This window comes from Hippoglossus hippoglossus, chromosome 20 (assembly GCF_009819705.1).
Source record: "Hippoglossus hippoglossus isolate fHipHip1 chromosome 20, fHipHip1.pri, whole genome shotgun sequence".
NCBI lineage: Eukaryota > Metazoa > Chordata > Actinopteri > Pleuronectiformes > Pleuronectidae > Hippoglossus > Hippoglossus hippoglossus.
The window spans coordinates 4,081,443-4,099,052 of NC_047170.1; the positions used below are offsets into that span (position 1 = coordinate 4,081,443).

General features: G+C 41.2%; 1 long non-coding RNA gene and 5 other non-coding genes across 6 annotated transcripts; 2 read left to right on the forward strand and 4 right to left on the reverse strand.

Annotated features, from left to right (window-relative positions):
- Positions 1-661: 661 nt before the first annotated feature.
- LOC117753885 lies at positions 662-4,259 on the reverse strand. The gene is made up of 2 exons (XR_004612320.1): positions 4,166-4,259; positions 662-743 (listed from the first exon to the last, which is right to left on the reverse strand). It is a non-coding gene; the product is annotated as an uncharacterized LOC117753885 (long non-coding RNA).
- Positions 1,119-1,190, forward strand: trnag-ucc. The gene has a single exon. It is a non-coding gene; the product is annotated as a tRNA-Gly (tRNA).
- trnag-ucc lies at positions 2,539-2,610 on the reverse strand. The gene has a single exon. It is a non-coding gene; the product is annotated as a tRNA-Gly (tRNA).
- Positions 4,260-4,471: 212 nt separating the features above from the next.
- On the forward strand, positions 4,472-4,543 carry trnag-ucc. Its single transcript has one exon. It is a non-coding gene; the product is annotated as a tRNA-Gly (tRNA).
- Positions 4,544-5,071: 528 nt separating this feature from the next.
- Positions 5,072-5,154, reverse strand: trnas-cga. Its single transcript has one exon. It is a non-coding gene; the product is annotated as a tRNA-Ser (tRNA).
- Positions 5,155-5,692: 538 nt separating this feature from the next.
- Positions 5,693-5,775, reverse strand: trnas-cga. Its single transcript has one exon. It is a non-coding gene; the product is annotated as a tRNA-Ser (tRNA).
- Between the last annotated feature and the right edge of the window lie 11,835 nt (positions 5,776-17,610).

Below are 17,610 nucleotides of genomic sequence, written 5' to 3' on the forward strand. Positions count from 1 at the left end.
TGAACAATGGTTGCAGTACGTTTTGTGATGTAGTGATATAGTACCTGAATAGAAGAGCACAGTCATCTTCTGCATATTAACCCAGTGTTTTACATATCAAGCAGTAAGTCAGGCATTTTATATGAAATCAAATATATAATGTGAAATACAGAATTGGTTAAAAGTTGCAATAGTGGTAATATTAATCAACTTAAATGGCCATAGATAGACAAGGAGCCTACTGCCACCTTTTGGCTAATTCAAGTATTGTCACAGAGGACCAGTGAACATGAACACCAATCCAATGTTACTACAGACTGCACGCACGCACACACCCACACACGCACACACACACACACGCACACGCACACACACACACACACACACACACACACACACACACACACACACACACACACACCCCACACACACAATTTTCCCTTTTTAACTGCAATAATAATTTCTGCCTGTGCAATTCATGGTGAATGTGCAATCTGTTTCACTGCACATAATCTCACTCTGTACTTGTAGGAATAGGACTGTTGCAGCAGGCAGGTTGTTTGTTTCATTTGTTTCCTTTTGCACTTCCACGTGGTAGGAAACAGTTTGGTTCTGCAGGAGGTGAATTGTTGAAAAGTGAACACAGAGACAGTATAGTGTTATGGTCATCATGCTGGTTTTACTCTTTACCATGAATTTTTACACATGTGGGCTCACAAGTAGAAGAATCATTCCACCATGCCAGTACAGTCCCACAGGAAAACCTCTAACAAGTATCCTCACCATTCATATTCAGCCTCTGGTAATGTGATGTAAGACTAAGAGCAACATCTGCTGCAGAAAAAAGGTCATTTTAAATGTAATACAGTGAGCTAGCTCTGAAAATAAAACATGAACTTGTAGAGACAATGGGTGTTTTAGAAAAACAAGGCTTAGTGTTACGTGCTTGCTTCTCTCCTCTCCTCTTCTCTCCTCTCCTCTTCTCTTCTCTTCTCTTCTCTTCTCTTCTCTTCTCTTCTCTTCTCTTCTCTTCTCCTCTCCTCTCCTCTCCTCTCCTCTCCTCTCCTCTTCTCGCCTCTCCTCTTCTCTTCTCGTCTCTTCTCCTGTTTTTATTTTTAGGGATTTTACATGCAGATGTGGCGATGGTGGTATAGTGGTGAGCATAGCTGCCTTCCAAGCAGTTGACCTGGGTTCGATTCCCAGCCATCGCAGATTTATGTTTATAGATATGCCAAAACACCTCCTTCTGTTCAGTGGGTCCCTCATAAACCCCCAAAACGTTGAGTCATATAAATTCACAAGGCTCTAAATGGGTTTCAACTGACTTACATCGCTGACTCTGTAGTTAACCACGTCCCCTCTGGAGCACTGAGATCATCTGCAGAAAGTCTATCAGAGACTCCTGCGCTATATACATATATTCTTAATCATTATCTTTCTTTTCTGTTTTTATGCATTTTTTTTAAATTGAATCTAATTTCTTTTCCTTTTTATATTTTATATGTAATTTTAACATGTTCAAATGTTCAAATGTCCTCTTCTCATTTTGAATTACATTTTAGCATGTTATTTTTAAATCTATATTGTATGTAAAGCACTTTGAGCAGCATTTCTTTCTTGTATGCATGTAAATAACATTTATTATTATTATAAAGACCTCTCACAGAGTGTTGTCTTGTTACAGTAACACATTTTTACTTCACATCCTTTAAATTCTGTTAAATTGCGAGGCCTTTTTAATATTGACCAACTTGGGATCTGAGGAACTTGGAGACCAAGTCAACACCTTCATCTTTTACAGTGTGGATTATTACAAGGTGTATAATTCTGCAGGAAGAGGCCACTGCCATCAGGGAGTCAAACGTCCTCATGAATGTCCACTGAAGCAGCAGTGAACACATCAGGTCAGCCGTCCCGTGCACAGAAATGAGTCTTCAGCAGACATGACCCTGTTGTTGGTCCAACAGATACTGGATTTTCAGAATAAAATGATGCCTGACATTAACAAATCAATCGGTCTGACAACCTGTGACTTAGTTACTTATTAAAAACGCTCATGTCTTAATAATAATAATAGTCTTTATTTACATGCATGCAGGAAATGTCGCTCAAAGTGCTTTACATACAATATAGACAATTTTTAAACATGCTAAAATGACATTCAAAATAAGAAGAGGACAGATTTTAAGGAGAAAATGAAATCACATTCAAAAGAAAAGAAAAATAAATTAAATGAAATTTAAAAAATGCATAAAAACCGAAAAGAAAGACAATGATTAAAAATATATATATATATATATATATATATATATATATATATATATATATATATATATATATATATAAGTGCACCGGAATCTCATAGTTTCTTCTGGATGTTGTTGCAGCTCTGATAGACTTTCTGCAGATGATCTCAGTGTTCCAGAGGGGACGTGGTTAACTACAGAGTCAGCGATGTAAGTCAGTTCAAACCCATTTAGAGCCTTAGGACGTTTTGGGGGTTTATGAGGCACCCACTGAACAGAAGGAGGTGTTTTGGCATATCTATAAACATAAATCTGCGATGGCTGGGAATCGAACCCAGGTCAACTGCTTGGAAGGCAGCTATGCTCACCACTATACCACCATCGCCACATCTGTATGAAAAATGCCTCACAATAAAAACAGGAGAAGAGATGTGAAGAGAAGAGAAGAGAAGAGAAGAGAAGAGAAGAGAAGAGAAGAGAAGAGGAGAGGAGAGGAGAGGAGAGGAGAGAAGAGAAGAGAAGAGAAGAGAAGAGAAGAGAAGAGAAGAGAAGAGAAGAGAAGAGAAGCAAGCACGTAACACTAAGCCTTGTTTTGGTAAAACACCCATTGTCTCTACAAGTTCATGTTTTATTTTTAGAGCTAGCTCACTGTATTACATTTTTTCTGCAGCAGATGTTGCTCTTACTGTTACATCACAGTACCAGAGGCTGAATATGAATGGTGAGGAATGACATACTTGTTAGAGGTTTTCCTGTGGGACTGTACTGGGATGGTGGAATGATCGCAGCTCGACCTCTCTCTCCACACCAGAGACACCCTAACCCTAACCCGCTATGTTCTGTCTTGTTTCGAACATAGCGCTTTGATCCAATACTCTGAGTCTGAGGATGTGTGTCAAAACGATCTTGCCATTTTAACTAGAACCATTGATCATCTGCAGTAGCAGGAGTGGAGTTGGTGATCAGACTCCCTCACTGGACAAAATAAACATCAGTTCATATTAGATTTGGATTTCAGGAATGTAGTGTTAGTTTATTTTTGAGGCGAACTAAATAAAAACAGCCTCTCCTGCATTGGTCATTAAGACCTCTCACAGAGTGTTGTCTAGTTACAGTAGCACCAACATTTTTACTTCACATCTTTTAAGTTCTGTTAAATTGCGAGGCCTTTTTAACATTGACCAATTTGAGATCTGAGGAACTTGGAGACCAAGTCAACACCTTCATCTTTTACAGTGTGGATTATTACAAGGTATATAATTCTGCAGGAAGAAGCCACTGTCATCAGGGAGTCAAACATCCTCATGAATGTCCACTGAAGCAGCAGTGAACACATCAGGTCAGCCGTCCCGTGCACAGAAATGAGTCTTCAGCAGACATGACCCTGTTGTTGGTCCAACAGATACTGGATTTTCAGAATAAAATGATGCCTGACATTAACAAACCAATCGGTCTGACAACCTGTGACTTATTTACTTAGTAAAAACGCTCATGTCTTAATGACCAATGCAGGAGAGGCATCAAAAAGCACATTTCAAAGAAGATACATGTTTGTGCAGATCCTTCTTATCAGATGAGCTCAGGTTATTACACCTCAGCGCATCTTTAAAAAAGGACCTCATGTTTTTATTTAGTTCGCCTCAAAAATAAACTAACACTACACTACTCAAATCCAAATATAATATGAACTGATGTTTATTTTGTCCAGTGAGGGAGGCTGATCACCAACTCCACTCCTGCTACTGCAGATGATCAATGGTTCTAGTTAAAATGGCAAGATCGTTTTCACACACATCCTCAGACTCAGAGTATTGGATCAAAGCGCTATGTTCGAAACAAGACAGAGAACGTGGTGCCTCCAATCATCTGCTGTCTCTGGTGTGGAGAGAGAGGTCGAGCTGCGATCATTCCACCATCCCAGTACAGTCCCACAGGAAAACCTCTAACAAGTATGTCATTCCTCACCATTCATATTCAGCCTCTGGTAATGTGATGTAACAGTAAGAGCAACATCTGCTGCAGAAAAAATGTAATACAGTGAGCTAGCTCTAAAAATAAAACATGAACTTGTAGAGACAATGGGTGTTTTACCAAAACAAGGCTCAGTGTTACATGTTCTCTTCTCTTCTCTTCTCTTCTCTTCTCTTCTCTTCTCTTCTCTTCTCTTCTCTTCTCTTCTCTTCTCTTCTCTTCTCTTCTCTTCTCTTCTCCTGTTTTTATTGTGAGGGATTTTTCATGCAGATGTGGCGATGGTGGTATAGTGGTGAGCATAGCTGCCTTCCAAGCAGTTGACCTGGGTTCGATTCCCAGCCATCGCAGATTTATATTTATAAGTTTGCCAAAACACCTGAATTCTATCAATCAAACCATCAGCATTCTGTTCAGTGGGTCCCTCATTAACCCCCAAAATGTCCAGTCACATAATTTCATAAGCTTCTGAATGGGTTCAGACCGACTTACACAGCTGTCACTCTACTGAACAATGTCCCCTCTGGAACACTGAGATCATCTGCAGAAAGTCTATCAGAGGTTCTCAACAACCTCCGGAAGACACTCTGAGACTCCTGCGCTCTTATAAATGTATTTTTTAATAGTTTTCTTTCAAGTCAACACCTTGAACTGGTCACCTGTTATCTGGCTTGTAGGTCTTTAAAAAGGCAACTCTGAAACTGGGGCTTCAGAGCAAGGAAATAGTCCCTGTATAAAGTCTTCAAGGAGACATTCCAACACAGTGTTGCTGTTGTGTTAATGAAGAGGAAAGCCTGACATGGAGCTGTCAAGTTTGTGGCTATTGTGAAGGTGTTGTTTAGAAACCACATCAGTATCTTCTTTAGTCTCCAATGCACCGTTGTTGACAGGATTTGAACCTGTGCGGGGAAACCCCAATGGATTTCGAGTCCATCGCCTTAGACCACTCGGCCACAACAACTTCACAACCAAGAAAACCAAATGGATTCCGTCATCGAAACTTCAGAAGCCTTTTCGATCATAGGTCAATATATTTACTGCTCCAAAAACAAGGCCAGAGAACTGCTTCCATTTTATTAGAAAATTCCCTTAAATGGGTTAAACTATTTCAATTTGTTGTAAAACTATGGATAGCAATAAAATTAGTGCTCGTGCATGTAGAATTCTTCAAAGTTTTGTTGCATTTGACTTGTAATCAAATCCTCGGAGAAAGGGCTCTGACCTTCCAGCATGATGTCATAGATGGAAACATCATCGTACTCTTTCAATTCATACAAACAGTTTCTCCTAATGTTGTAAACATTGTTATTTTGTTGATGTTCTCAGTTCCACGGGGCATCTATTGCAGTTCTGTCTGTCCTGGGAGAGGGATCCTTCCTTCACTTGTGGCTCTCTTAGACACCTACTCCCTATTCATAGGAGTTGTTCCTTACTCTTGTAGCACCTGGTTAAGCCCTATGAGATGGGCTACACAAATAATATTTGATGGATTGATTGATCGTTGTTGACAGGATTTGAACCTGCGCGGGGGTGACCCCAATGGATTTCGAGTCCATCGCCTTAACCACTCGGCCACAACAACTCGATGTACGGTAAAAATGAATTTACAACTCAAAGGGAAAACTTTGTAAACATTCTGTATCAATGGATAGTTATAAACAAATTATCAGGTAATATTAACACAACCTTCCCAGAGTTGCTTAGGCTTCAGTCTATTAGTCTTTTATTAGTATTTTACATAGAGAGAGAATATACACACATAATTTCATCACTGCTTCATGTACACAAAGTGCACATCACAGATTGTGCATGGAATGAGATGACCATAAAAACTGCTGACTGTAACACAACCATGAAGTGTCACAGTGATGCCATCATACCATCAGAAAAAATGTGAGTGTGAGTGTTTCACTGCCAGGAGCAAACTGGAGGAAATATTTTGTAAATGCTCCTGATCCAGTTTTAAACGTTCATTACTGACATCCTTACATGATTACAAATACACTGCACTACATGATACTGAGAGAGGACCGGGGGACACTGCTGGGGGCTGACTGCTGCTTTCTTACTTCTCTGACTGTGTATTTAATAACATGTTTGTGCAGATCCTTCTTATCAGATGAGCTCAGGTTATTACACCTCATCGCATCTTTAAAAAAGGACCTCATGTTTTTATTTAGTTCGCCTCAAAAATAAACTAAAACTACATTCCTCAAATCCAAATATAATATGAACTGATGTTTATTTTCTCCAGTGAGGGAGGCTGATCACCAACTCCACTCCTGCTACTGCAGATGATCAATGGTTCTAGTTAAAATGGCAAGATCGTTTTCACACACGTCCTCAGACTCAAAGTATTGGATCAAAGCGCTATGTGGAAACAAGACAGAACATAGCGGGTTAGGGTTAGGGTGTCTCTGGTGTGGAGAGAGAGGTCGAGCTGCGATCATTCCACCATCCCAGTACAGTCCCACAGGAAAACCTCTAACAAGTATGTCATTCCTCACCATTCATATTCAGCCTCTGGTACTGTGATGTAATAGTAAGAGCAACATCTGCTGCAGAAAAAAGGGCATTTTAAATGTAATACAGTGAGCTAGCTCTAAAAATAAAACATGAACTTGTAGAGACAATGGGTGTTTTACAAAAACAAGGCTCAGTGTTACATGCTTGCTTCTCTTCTCTTAATATTTCGTATATTCTTAGCATGAGTAATGAGGTTACATGATCCATCCATGCAAGGATAAATCAATCTCGTGCTTTCTCCAGCAGGTGGTGGTATAAGCCTGCTGGTCATCCCAACCTATGGCCTTTCTTGAAAAAAGGTTCATGACACATTTCTGAAGTTATTCAGCAAAGTATCACATTTTACGTCTTTAAGGCATCTATGACTAAAATATTGGCATACATTATACAGAGTGCTTTAACTATGATTTAAAAAAAAAAAGCCTGCACTGCTGTGTGTGTGTGTTTGTGTGTGTGTGTGTGTGTGTGTGTGTGGGTGTGTGTGTGTGCGTGTGTGTGCGCGTGTGTGCTTGAACTTGTTTTTGCACCTTTTCCAGCATCAACACTGACATTTTCAAAACCAGTAGCCTGCTCCCCATGAGGCAAAACGTTGTTTCTAAGCTCCTGGTTAAGGTCAGAGGTAAGACGTGAATTGTGGTTAGGTTTAATTTAGGATTAGGCATGAATTGGACACGGTTAAGGTTAGGTTTAAGGTTTTGGTTAGACTGTCCACAATGAATGGAAGTAAGGACCATTTTGAGCTTAGAACACATTCAGTCAGGACATTTTGGCTGGTGCTCACTTTCTGACCCTCTTTCAAAACACTAAGATTTTCTTTTAGGGTTAGTGTGTGCGTGTGTGTGTGTGTGTATTTTGACAAGTGAGCAGCCGTCACACTTTGAATGAGGTCGGTACAAGCTGCTCACATTGCTCAGGTTGAGAGAACTGTCCCGAGGCAGTGATATATATGTGTGTGTGTGTGTGTGTGTGTGTGTGAGTGCCTCCACATGACTTCTAGCATGCAAGTGTCTACTGTATATGCTCATGCTGGTGTGAAAGCGTGTTAGAGGGGGAAAAGAAACCCACTCATGAGTATATGTGTGAGTGTGTGTGTGTGTATCAAAGTCTTATAATCTCAGCCATGATTAACAGTGGAATCTAACTGGTCACAATAAGGTCTTTGTGCTGAGTTCAGAGGCAGCAGGTGAAAACTGCTCCAGACCTCAGACCGACCAGAGTCAGTACAGTGCGCTAACTCTGCCCTGTCTGCATGTGTGTGTGTGTGTGTGTGTGTGTGTGTGTGTGTGTGTGTGTGTGTGTGTGTGTGTGTGTGTGTGTGTGTGTGTGTGTGTGTGTGTGTGTGTGTGTGTGTGTGGATCAGCACATGCTTAAGTGGCGGCATGTTTGACCATAAGCTTGTTTGTATGCATGCCAACCACGATTAACCATGTTTAAACCTTTTGAGGATTAAGTGATTTTTAGACTGTTCTTTGGTCAGTTCACCTTAAACGAACTATGGATCCTTTGTTACAAAGCAAAAACATTAGTCTGTGTTAGTCGCTATAATGGCTCTACTTTTGTATTATTTAAGTGAAAGATTTCAACGGTAACTAAACCAATAAAATCAAGTATCTGACTAAAAATAAACAAGTGAAGAAGCCATGTGAAGCAGATCTGGTCGCAGTTTCTATCTGAGCCTGAGTTGCTCCATCATCACATACAAATATGGATTCCGTGCAGGTCTCCTCTGCCAGGACGACAAAGCTGTATCTGTGCCGTCCTGAAGGAGGCCAGTGGGGCACTGCGGCGTCATGACAGCACCACATTCAGCCTCTGACATTTCAACAGCCGTTTACGTGACGCTCCGCCATGAAGACACTTTTCCTTCCACGAAACCCGAAGCTGCACCTTGGGATGATGTAGATGACTTGGCTTGTGTGGGTGTGTGTGTGTGTGTGTGAGTGCATTTATGTGGCTCATTTTCCTGCTCATGGCTTCTCTCAAGAAACCTTCATGTGTACATTGTCAGTGGTTATGTGCTTACCTCACTCACTCTGTTTATTTCCTCTCACCAAATTGGTTTGCAATGTTGACTGTGACGATTACGTTTGTTTGGCGGAGGATTTTCTCTCGTGTACATTTTGCGCCGAGAGTTTTTCAGAGGGAACCTTGGTTATAAAATCATATGCATGCCTTGGAATTATAGTATATTTTTTTGCATTTTTGTGCGTGTGCAGCTTTGTAGCGAATACACAACCCCTTTTGTTTGTCTTGGCGCCAGTGGCCCCCTGCTGTTCGCCTGTTTGTGTTACCCTCCACCAGGCTGGGACTCGCATGAATAAGGGAGAAGAACATGACACATATTCTATGAGGTGACTTTCCCCACACTCCTTGGCTCTGCCCGGCTCTCCTGGCTTGGGGCCTCTGGGCATGGATGGATGCCCGGTGGGGAAGTCAAGGGGCGTTATGCGGCTACATCCCTGGAGGACAGGTTGGTGGACTGGTAATTTTCAACGAAGCAGAACCCAAGTTGTTCCTAATAAACCGCGTGTGTTCCTGCCTCCGTCGCACACAAAAAGAAATGTGAGTTAAACATCTGCAATGTATGAAAATGAAATCAAATTCAAGATCACAGCCAAGGAGAATACGCTGGTAGTCTTGCCAAGCTCGCACTGAATGATGAGTAGGAATATTAGGGGGGGAAATACGAGGAGAGCTAAAACAGCCTAAAATGTCAAAGCGTTACCACAGAAATACTGCTTGTATTCAAATGAAACAACGTTGGTGTTGCCCTGACATGGCCTTTGTGTTCAAAATTTTACTTTACACCCCAAGGGGGGGGGGGGGGGGCAGCAGCGCCTTCAAACAGAATTTCAATGGCCTTAAAACTTCTAGCAACACAATAAAACAGCACACAAACATTCAAATAAAAAGAAACAACAAACTCTGTCACCAGAGGATTTTTCTGTGTCACATACAAAGACACATGAGCTGCGCTGAATCACAACCTCCTTTAACGACTCCGTTTGTGGTTTTAACTGATTTTTCCACTCTGCGTGCCACCATGTAGAAGATTGTATGTTGTCACTGGCAATATCTGCAACACAGACTTAACACAGGGCCTATCCAGTGACACCAGGGTGACCGTCATGTTGGCAAGCCACTAATCTGGATCTTTTTTTAAGTCAACAAACATCAGAAAATGAATCCTTTGTTGCACGGAGAGGAGTTTCACAAACATCAGCTTGCCCAAATTACATACAATGCCTCAAAGAATGCACCAAGCTGACCATGGGTGGTCCTTGCAACATGGCATTTTTCACTTTCCCTTCTTTGTAATAACATTTTTCGAAGATTTCACATTCAAACCCTTGTGTAATTTCTTCAGGACTACCGAGAAATCTTTCATAAACACGACATCAGATATATTTAGTGTAGGGTAGAGTTCAAGTATGGCTGCCAGGTACCTTTGCCCAATCACCACAAACATCCCATCTGAAGGCGGCTGACAGTTACGGAGGCTGCAGATATTTAATTGTGGTCTACCAGTGATTTGGTTCTTGAAATCACAGGCCACCTCTCATCAAGCCACCAGCATGGATTCCATCTGTGTCACATTACTAACCCCTTGCTGCTGTGCGATGAAGGTGTTCCTGCTCCGTGTATGTTTCATCACAGAGCTCCGGCAAACTCTCCTGAGCTCTAAGCGATCAGCGACCACTGACCCCCGCAGAAACCCAGGGAGATGGATAGCGCACGCATAAATGCTAACACAAGGCAGGATCACTATCGCGGCCGGCTACTGTGGGGGCCCAGTGGCTCGGATTCTGACATGAAGCTGATAACTGCTGGAGTTTAAAGGCTCATTCTACATCCTGGTTCTGTCATGGAGTCCTTGATAAAAAGGAAGACTAGAGAAAGCTGCTGCGGAGCCTCACAGTTAGTCTGTCTGATTGTGGCAGACCCACAGCACCTACAAGCAGCCACAGCTTAGCTGACACAGATTAATCACATGAAGTGATTGACTGATAGAAACTGGTGGGTCACCTTTGCAACAAAAGATCATATAATATGTGAATAAACATCTACAGTATATCTGAAATCACTTCCTTTATACACTTTGTTAACTTAATGCCTCTATGTGTAACAGTGAACACAGCTACCCCCTTATCTGAACTGGGGAAATTGACATGAATGAGCTAAATGCAACATAAAGTATGATGTAAATTTTTATTTTCCTGGGATACACCTCTACCTGTATCTCTCCCAATGCCAACTGGGATTGGCTCCAGCTCCCCCCACAACCCTCAAAGGATAAGGTGTATAGCTAATGGATGGATGGGTCATTTTCTCTACTTACCTGCAAAAGAAAATCCATTAAAACTATTTGAAAGAGGCTATAATCACATAAATATCATATTGATAGCACCATTAAAGATGCACTATTTAGTATGGTGTTCCAGACATAAGCCATGCTTTCCAGCTCTTCCTGGGGGATCCTGAGGCGTTCCCAGGCCAGATGAGATATGTAGTCCCTCCAGCAGGTTCTGGGTCTACACCTGGGTGTCCTCCTAGTTGGGCACACCCAATAGACCTCCAATAGAAGGCACACAGGAGGCTTCCTGATCAAATGCACGAACCACCTCAACTGTTCTCTTTAAACATAAAGGGGCAGTGGGTCTATTTGAGTTTGGGCATCCTTCTAGATGCCCGAACCCCTCACCCTATCTCTAAGGCTGAGCACAGTCACCTGAAGGAGGAATCTCATTTCACCAATTTGTATTCGCCATCCTGTTATTTTGGCCATTACCCGGTTTCCCAGCGAATAATTTATGAATCTTGATCAAAGCAATAGCATATTTAGGGGACTGATATTTATGAGTGTGTGCAATTTGATGCATCTTGATTGAATTTAGACATGTGCAGTTTAGACATTATTAAAACTCATTGTTTAAGACATGCAGGTGGCCTGTAGTATTACTTGCAGTATAATGGGAATGGCAATATTATTATGAAACTTAGATTATTTATTACATTTGGCATCATATTTTTGCATAACCTAGCTAGAAAATCTTTTAATGCAATCTATTAATCTATTCAGCTAGATTACTCTTTTTTTAACTAGACTGTTGTAAGTAAAACGAAAATGAATTCCAAATCCAAACTGCACTGATGAGAACAGAAAATGTACTATACATTATTATATTCTGAAAAATCAATAAATTTGATTCAGTGAACCTACTTGGCCACACAACCAGTAAAAGTCAAACTCCAACTTCCCCACGCTGGCAAACATTGTTTATTTAGCTCTAATCATCCACTGTCTCACATTAAAGATAGTTAGCTTTATGACTTCCTTTGAGTTCCCTCTCTGAAACTCAAACCAGTCAGCCCCCCCCCCCCCCCCCCCCCCCCCGCCTCGTTTCCCATGAAACTCCACAGAGCCGACAATCCGACTCACTATTTATTCTCCACCATATGAACCCAAGTGCAAGTCTTGTCTGTGTAAATACAGGTGAAATGAGAGATCTGTCTGAAGGGGAGGTGGAGGGTGTGCAGGCTGGATTTAACAGGACATGCCATAGTTACTTTACTGTCTCTGTAACTTTAATCCTTATTCCAGAGGACTTGGCACGCACCTAAGCTTTCAAACACTGCCCCGAGAATGTTAATGTAAGCACTAAATCTCAATTAACAACAAGGAAGCATATTCTGTGGCTCCCGTGGAGATTTATCTTCTGCTGCGGCTGGGTCCAAATGGAGAAGGAGTATTAGGGAGGATTGAATATGGAGTCTAAACACACTGTGCACATTACAGCTCATTAAACAGCCACTGGCCAACACATCGCACCTGTAATGTTTTCTCACTGATTTATCAGTATGCACTGGTGGTGATAGCATCATTTAATATCAGCAAAAAAAGAGGAAAAACATCTCCGTTGCAAACAATAGTCCTTCTGACTTACTTTGTGTGCTTATTTGACTTTAGCAGAGGGTGTGAGTTGGATTTCTTTTTAAAGCTACAGAGCTTTAGAGTGAATTTCAGCTCACTGTTTATCTGTCCAGTCTGTAAACTTACTGTTTTTGCTTCACTCTTCTCATTGCATCTGTTTTGCCTGTGGCCGTGTTTTCAGTGGCCGTGTTTTCAGTGAAGAAGCTCTGAAAACCAATATACACCCAACCTTAGAGGCACCAGACAGCAGACAAACACATTTAGAAATTAGCTGGGGAAGATAGTGGATCATTTAACAGCTAAATCCTCCAGGAGGTGGTGGAGACCAAAAACAGAGCGAAAAGGGAGTGAATATTGGACTCACCTTCATCAGATGGATAGAAACACTTTACACCTTATGCTAGATGTGTAAATAAGCAAACTTGCTTTGTTTGCTTCAAAATATAAAGATAATGTGTCAGTGTATATACAGTATTGTAGATAAAAATGTGCATATGTGTATATATTGTTTATTATGAAACATTATGTTTGCCATGCTTTAAAGCAGTTGACAAAAAAAATGAATGGGCAAATGATTAAAAATGTAGCTGCTAATTCTTTGTAGAGGTAAATATGTTTGTTTAATGCATACAAGAGTTGTATTAAGTGTTGTGTCAGAACCATATTGCACAGCCTTTAATGGATCATATATTGGCAGGCTAAAGTTGTTTTCCTCGTCTGATTATTCTGGGTATAAAGAACTACTTTGTGTGGGAGATTTATGGGATTTACTTGCAGAATTAGGATTAAAATGCTATTTATGTTTTCATTGCTGTATAACCACCAGAAACAAAGAATGAGCCCTGGTGTACATTCGTTTCCAGGGAGTTCATCATGTTTCAATGCCAAGTTTATAGCCCAGACAAAACAACCACTCCAGAAAGTCTTTCACGATTTTTTACATTACTTGAAGGCAACCATAGATACACGCTTGGGAAGGGAGTGGTGAGGCGTAGGGTATTCAGTAACTTGCAATCTGCAACCTCACCACAAGATGCCACTAAATCCTACACACTGGATTTATCATTTAGTGATGGGTAAATCTCCACCTAATAACTTCAAGTTTGACCTCACCAACAGCTGGTGTAACTGGTAGCTGGTTTCTGACCTCATTACTTGACCATAGACAATGAGTTCTTCACTTTCACCATCTCCTCGTCTGAGCTACACTGATGCTTGACTTCAAGGTGGTGCTGTTTCATTCTTCTCAGGCTCATGGAGTAGGGACCCAAACACTTATGGAGTCCACATTGTTCTCAGGGCAACCTGCTGCTGTCAATCCAGTCCTCCTCCTCCTCCTCCTCTTCCTCCCAGCCATGCATCTGTCTGTCGCTCTCTCTCTCCCCTCCTGCAGTCCTCTGTTCCCAGCGTGAGGGCCAAACCAACCGCTGGTTCCCTGAGCCAGAGGCCGCCACCCTCACAGGACACGCAGGCCAAGCATGACTTCAAAGGTCATAGCTTGTGGGCATTTCATTGGGTGTGTTCTAAAGTCTGTTTTGTGTTCGTATTTTAATTTAATTTTCCCCCCTTGAAAACAAAGGAAGGCTGAGGAGCAAACTGGCCACGTCTGGTTTGTAGCAAAAATATATAAAACTGTTTGAATCCATTATTTAATGGATGTGAAAGCTGCATCTGTTGTGAATGGGAACAAATTCACAGAGAACTTTTTCAGTTTCCCTCAACCTAGGAGAGTTTTTGTGTCCCTGTGTTGTTTCTCAGCAGTTGGACAAACCAGTGACTATCTGGTGAACATGATCTTCCAGCAGTATAAGAGTCAGATATTCCTCATAGATTGATATTCCCTCAGGGGTTGGTTCACACTAAAACTGAACTGTGAGTAAAGTAAATATTGGAGTTGAATTTGTCTGGAGGCCAGAGACAGTTTGAAAATCCTTCTTTTTTTTTTTTTTTTATGGCCGAAAAAAAATCCAAAATCTAAAGATTATACCTCTTTAAGTAAAGGTTACACACAGCAAGAATATATTCTTCCACTTTCTTCCACTTGTTGTCATTCAACATCTTTATTATCTGAGAGTCATATAATAAAACAAATCTTTAACCTGAAATCTGAAAAAGTCAAACGAAGAACAGAAATGTATTGTCATGATAATATGAGAAATTACATTTTTACTGAAAAGTTAGTTACTGTAAACTGTGCTATGTGAACAGCAACACAACAGGTTGTCTTTTTAGTGTGCAATGATAGTTTTAATAATATTCCACATAATTTAAACACAAAGTAAAACAACAATACTTTCAAAACTGTAAACTGAGTAAATCTTCTCTTATTTGTAAAAAAAAAAAAAACATTTCATGAGAAAAATATAAATGAAACGACATCATAACAAAAAGGTTTTCATCACTTTTTATCATTGGATCACAACTCCTGTTAAACCAGGCTGACAACAACTTCCATTCAGGCAGTGGCTCAATAGTTGATGCTCAAAAGGCAGATTTTCATTGTAGTATTTTATTGGAACGCTCCCAGGGAGCTGATATACATCTGCATATGTGAAGCGTCTGCTGCGGACATGTCGTCTCCTCCTCCTCCTCCTCCTCCTCCTCGTCAGTTTGTCCTGCGGGGCCACTCACATTCCCCTCACACATGTCTGTTTGCATGGTAAAGAAGCTCTTTTCTTGGCTCTCGTAGATTGCACGTCTGACATGCATGGAAAACAGACAATGAGAAGTGAAGCTGAACTTAACATTTGCATCGTCAAGTACTGAAAAGTGGATTCACGTCATTTCTCCGTGCTCCTCCTGACTTTGGTGAAAGGCGCATGTGTCCGTGCGGTTTTTCTGTGCGCCCGTACACATGACCACTGTTTGCGTTTGTATGTGTGTGTGATCCTAATCATTGCTCTAGTCTCTGTCCGGCGTGCTTGCTTTGTGCTGACATATGGTGCCGCCACGGCTGTTTATCTGCACCTTAACTAGACACACAGGCTGTTAGGAATGTGTGTGGGAGAGGACAGTGCTGAGCTAACAGACTCTTCTTCCACCGTCTGCTCTGTTTACCTGCCATTGTTCGCTGCTCCTGTGCGGAGATGAAGAGAAAGGAATGATTTATGTGTGTAGTGACACCAACAAGTGTTTTGGTTGCAGTGGCGCCAATGTGCTCCTTTATCCTGGGCGATCAGCTGAAGCCCAGAGGCCCCGACTCCACAGGTCTGTTTATTTGAAGGAAGTTTTACAAAATGCTAAATTCTAAATGCAGAAACTTTTTTGTGTATTTATTACTTGTGGGTGTTTTAAAACGAAGGATGCGATGATTTTACAGGGAAATTTGTTATTTTCTGTGTTTTTAGTCTCCATTAAAAACAACATTTGGCGAGCCAACGATTTCCTGGGAAGAGACAGGCGTTGTTTGTTAATGAAGTCAAGTCGCCCACTGGCGGACTCTCATCTTTTATTCCCCCATTGAATTCCCAATGCTGCATCTGATATTGCTGATGTTGTTTTTTCTTTGTCTCCTTCCTGAAAAATGAATAGTGGCTCTGTCACGTCAGGGAGCAGGGCCCTGGGTTGTCTCCTTCCTGTTGCCTGTCTTATCTCGTGCACAGATCCTGGCCCGGCCTGCTTCGGTGTCAGGCCTCTGCTTGCTCCCAAGCTGTGGAGATGTAGACAGAGAGGGGGGATTTTGGAAGGCTGGGAGGTGATGTGTGGTGCCAGCCTCTTTTCATATCCAGCTCCCCGAGAGTTTAGAGCAAAGGCAGGAAGTTCCTACCAGCTCCTTCCTCATTTAGCCCATCAGGGACACTGCAGACACTGGAGGATTTTAAAAGGCAAGAGGTAAGATAGGAGACGGGGATGGATGGGGAGGGGGGGGCGGGGTGGTGTGTGAGAGCTTTTACTTGAGGCCCCCGCCATGAGGTCCTCATTTGTTCTAGAGGCCATTACTGCGACAGACTGTTTACAATCAGCGACAGATTAGGTTTACTCAGGGATTTATGTTATTCCTGTAGCTGAAACGTATAAACACGGCTGATGCTTTTCCACCACCCTGCTGTTGTGGATTAATTCTGCCTGTTCAGGAAGTGCAGGTTTGACTTTGAAGCAAGGAGAAAACATGTGATTTTTTAAATTCCAGCGCAGGAAAAATAAGCGTTAATTCTTTTCCTGAAGATGTAGAACGAACAGTAGTGAAAGTTGGTGCTACCGCTGCTGGACTTTGGTTTACCATGCACTCCCCTTTCACTTCAGAGAACTCAACACCTTAGTAAGGAGTGGTACGTGAGCCAGGAGACGTCTGCTACCACCGGGTGGTGCACTCTGTGAGAAGGAAGATATTTTCTGTTTTATAATGTTTTCTATGCACCTTTAAAATAGCTGCAGGAGAAATGCCCTCATGTTCTTAACGCACCAAGTGTATAATACTGCAGTTTGACCCCCACAGTTAAGATCTGAACAGCATGTGGCACCTCCTAATGACTCAATGCACTATACATAATGCTATATAATGTTGATATGAATACATATATAAGGAGTTTTTATACACCTATTTATTAAATACATTTTTCTAGAATTAGAACTTTAAAAAAATTATAACACAATGTAACATAGTTGTAATCAGATTAATATTTGATTATACAACATACTCTAATATAATGTTCTAAATACATAAGCCAATATATAATTATTAGCACAATTTATTAATACTTCATATTCATAAACATATCGACATATTTTATATAATCACAGCTGTGTGACGATAGTTTTTTTTTTTACAGATCATGAAACAGCAATAAGCATGGCACCAGTAAATGTGCCCCATTCTTTCTGTTTTCGAAGCGACTAATAAACCTTGAAGTTAGCTATAAAAGTCAACTAGCTCACTATTAGATCAACTGTTTCTATGGTTATTAAGTTGACTGGCACCTTTCGTAAAAAAATTATATCTAAAGCAGATTTTGATGACTT